This window comes from Leptonychotes weddellii, chromosome X (assembly GCF_054177405.1).
Source record: "Leptonychotes weddellii isolate Sample4059 chromosome X, ASM5417740v2, whole genome shotgun sequence".
Taxonomy (NCBI): Eukaryota; Metazoa; Chordata; class Mammalia; order Carnivora; family Phocidae; genus Leptonychotes; species Leptonychotes weddellii.
Genome location: NC_138385.1, coordinates 62,597,514 through 62,601,786, shown reverse-complemented (window position 1 = coordinate 62,601,786; position 4,273 = coordinate 62,597,514). Strand labels below are relative to the sequence as shown.

At 44.0% G+C, this 4,273-nt stretch overlaps 1 pseudogene; it reads right to left on the bottom strand.

The window, feature by feature from the left end:
* The window catches only part of LOC145717921 (AP-1 complex subunit beta-1 pseudogene), a 3,257-nt pseudogene extending 522 nt beyond the window's left edge, over positions 1–2,735 (bottom strand).
* Positions 2,736–4,273: the final 1,538 nt, after the last annotated feature.

Sequence of the window (4,273 nt, the reverse complement as noted above, 5' to 3'; positions counted from 1 at the left end):
TTTTGCAATTTGCTGGAAACAGTGTCAGCATTTAAATGACATTCCTTAATCTGAAACTGAAGTTCATTTTCATTGGGAATATCCTTCCATGTGGCAAGGAAGACCTGGCGCTCCATTTTGCCATCTTCTACAAAAACCACATTGAGTGGGATGAGGCAGCTGAAGTAAAAGACATCAATATTGTTTTTCACAGCCACCTGCAGGTTATTCAGAGGTTCCATCTTCATGACTGGGTCCAAGGTGTTGAGAGGCAGGGAGACATCAATGCTCTGGTTTGGCATGAGCGGTGTATGGATGGCCAGAGGAGTGCTGGGGATGACACCAAAGCTATTCTTGTTAAACTGGATTGCAAAGTCTGTCATGTGCTGCAGAGCTTTGTTGGTGAAGTTCATCTCCATATAGATGTGCCCCTGGCGGTGAGTAAATGTTCCAGAAATCTCCAAGCCTTTAGCTTTTACTGCAGGCAGCCAGACAGCCTTAGGAGCCACATATCCACCGGGTGCCATGCCTATTCCCGTGGAGAGTTCAAACAGGTCATTCAGACCACTGCTGACCACAGCAGGAGTAGGTGAAGGAGCAAAGGTTGCAGGCATTGATGAGGGGATGAAGGATTGTCCCACTGCCGGACTTCCTCCAATGCCCCCGCCAAGGTCACTGCCAAGCAGACTATCTAGTCCTCTTCCCAAGAGATCCACTGCTCCCATCTGCATGGAGGATACCTGTGGCACATTGACTGGGGGACCGAGGTCAAGGTTTAAGAGGTCTCCTAGAAGGTCACCTTGGGAGGGGATAACCTGAGGCTGTTCCAGGGTCGTGGCTGTGGTGGTGCCAACAAGGCTGTCACCTGCATCAGTGCTCCCATGATGTATTGGCAAGTGTTTGTGATGGATTCCATGACTTCCTTCCACAAAAGCATTGGGAGGCTTATGGTACACCGAAGCCAAAGATCCAATGTGGCAGATTAGCTCATCCAGCAGAGTTGGCTCAATAAGATCTGTCTCCTCATAGATCAGTGGCTTCTCAGACAAGACTACTTCTTTGGCTGTGACAGGGTCCGTTGAGAGAAGGCGCCAATAAATATAGCCTCGGTCTCAAAGGTCAGGATTATCAGAATCCTGTGTTGCCAAACTCAAGACTTGCTGTACCAGCTCCTGTGTTTCTGATGGTTTCTTAAGAAACAGCTTCACGATGGCAGTAAGCAGAGTGAGCTGCACCTGGGTGCTTTCATCATGAAAACCCTCCAGGAAGCTCTCTAGTAACTCATCTGCATTGTCAAGTCTCAGCATATTCTCCCACAATCCAAATCATAGCTGCTCGAGCATCTGGTTCATCCAGTGAGTCTAAGTTCTCACACAGAGTGGCAATGATACTTTCATACTTGTTGGGGTATTTGCGAAAGATGTCCCTGATGACGACAATTGCCTCTTGGACCACATAATTTACTTTGGTCTGGATGAGATCAAGCAATGTGCTTACACAGCGCTCAGCAGATTGCTCCACTTTGATGGCACACCGTCCGATGGCCCGCACAGCCTTGCGAACAAAGTCAACATCCACCTCTGTGGCATATTCCTTTAATTCCGCCAGAACCTGAGCAATGTTGGCTTGGGATGCTAAACGAATCATGATGTCCAGTTTCTCTAGTTTAACATAGATAGAATCATTGTACTTCACAAAGAAGACTTTGATTTCCTGCTTCAAGATTTCAGGCCTTTTCTGGACAGTTAGATTGATATTCCTCAGGGCGACGTACTGCACCTCTGGCTTCCCAGACAGCAAAGTGACAAGTGGAAGGGCCAACTTCTTCAGCAGCATATTGTAGTAGTCGGAGTCCTTGGGTAACAACTCCAGAAACTTCATTAGGGCTTTTACTGCTGAAAGCACCACTGCTGAGTTGGCATGAGATAGCTGGGGGTCACACGCTCATAGATGCTCTGAGCCTCCCGGTCATCTTTAGGGTTGTAATTAGACAGGCAGTCCAAGATGAAAATCTGGCCCCATTCAGTGCACTCATTCAGGGCTGTCAGCAGCTTATTAATGTTCTGTGGGTTCAGATCAAGTAGGTTGCTGTTTGGGTGAGATTCACTGATTTCAGATAATGCTGCTACAGCATTAGCCACCACCATTGGATTTGACTCTGCTATGAGATCCCACAGAGAATCCAGAAATCCCTGATCTTCTACCATTTGGGCATTGATATCATGGAGTTTTGCCACACAGACTGCTGCTGTTTTCCAAACATAGGGATCTTCATCCTTCAAGCACTTGTGGAGAGGCTCACAGAGATATTCTGTAATCTTGTCCACCTGGATGCACCCCATGGTCCTGACTGCTAAGGCCCGAATTAGAGGATTGGGATCTTCACAGTCCTTCACAAAGCCGTTGACAGCCATGATGGCCATGTCTGGCTGACTCTTGGCGTAGTTCATCAAATAGAGATAAACAAGCTTCTTTAATTCCAGGTTGTCAGTTTGCATACAGTTCACTATATCTGGAAAGAGAGAACTAACGTCCTTCCCCACAGTCATGGCAGCATTCACTTTCTTCACAGTCTCCTTCCTCTTTTCTTTCTTTTCATTGTTGAGTTCAGCCTTTAATTCAAAGATTTCTCCTTTTTTATTGGTTGTGAAGTACTTGGAGTCAGTCATGGTTTTGGATCTTTAATGTGCACCAGAGGCAAGGGTGGGGGTGGCGGCAGCAGCCAGAGAGCACGGCCCGAGCCAGCATAGACATTTTAACAATGTTTATTCTTCTGATCCATGAGCATGGAATGTTTTTCCATCTTTTTGTGTCTTCTTTCAATTTCTTTCATGAGTGTTTTGTAGATCCTTTACCTCTTTGGTTAGGTTTATTTCGAGGTATCTTATGGTTTTTGGTGCTATTGTAAATGGAAATGTTCCCCTAATTTCTCTTTCTACAGTTGCATTGTCAGTTTATAAGAAAGCAACTGATTTCTGTGCATAAATTTTGCATCTTGCCACATTACTGAATTGCTGTATGAGTTCTAGTAATTTGGGGGTGGAGTCTTTTGGATTTTCCACGTAAAGTATCATTTTGTCTGTGAAGAGAGAATTTGACTTCTTCTTTGCCAATTTGAATACATTTTATTTCTTTTTGTTGCCTGATTGCTGTTGCCAGGACTTCTAGTACTCTATTGAACAATAGTGGCGAGAGTGGGCATCATTGATGCGTTCCTGGTCTTAAGGGAAAATCTCTCATCTTTTCCCCATTGAGGATGATATTTGCTGTGGGTTTTTCATAGATGGATTTTATGAAATTGAGGAATGTTCCCTCTATCCCTATACTCTGAAGAGTTTTAATCAGGAAAGGATGCTGGAATTTGTCAAATGCTTTTTCTGCATCAATTGAGAGGACCATATGGTTCTTCTCTCTCCTCTAATTAATGTGTTCTATCACATTGATTGATTTGTGAATATTGAACCACCCTTGAATCCCAGGGATAAATCCCACTTGGTTGTGGTGGATGATCCTTTTAGTGTATTATTGGATCCTATTAACTAGGATTTTATTGGGAATTTTGGAATCCATATTCATCAGGGATATCGGTCTGAAATTCTCCTTTTTGATGGAGTCTGCCTGGTTTGGGGATTAAGGTAATGCTGGCCTCATAGAATAAGTCTGGAAGCTTTCCTTCTGTTTCTACTTTTGGAAACAACTTCAGGAGAATAAGTATTATTTCTTCTTTTAATGTTTGGTAGAATTCCCCAGAGAATCCATCAGGCCCTGGACACTTGTTTTTTGGGAGGTTTTCGATCACTGCTTCTATCTAGTTATTGGTCTATTCAGATTGTCAATTTCTTCCTGTTTCAGTCTTGGGAGTTTATAGGTTTCCAGGAAGGCATCCATTTCTTCCAGGTTGCTTAATTTATTGGCATATAGTTGTTGATAATAATATCTAATAGTTGTTTCAATTTCCTTGGTGTTAGTTGTGATATCACTGCTTTCATTCATAATTTTATTAATTTGGGTCCTTTCTCTTTTCTTTTGGATAAGTCTGGCCAGTGGTTTATCGATCTTATTAATTCTTTTTTTTAATGATTTGATTTATTTGACAGAGAGAGACACAGCGAGAGAGGGAACACAAGCAGGGGGAGTGGGAGAGGGAGAGGGAGAGGCAGGCTTCCCGTGGAGCAGGGAGCCCGATGCAGGGCTCTACCCCAGGACCCTGGATCATGACCTGAGCTGAAGGCAGATGCTTAATGACTGAGCCACCCAGGTGCCCCGATCTTATTAATTCTTTTAGAGAACCAGC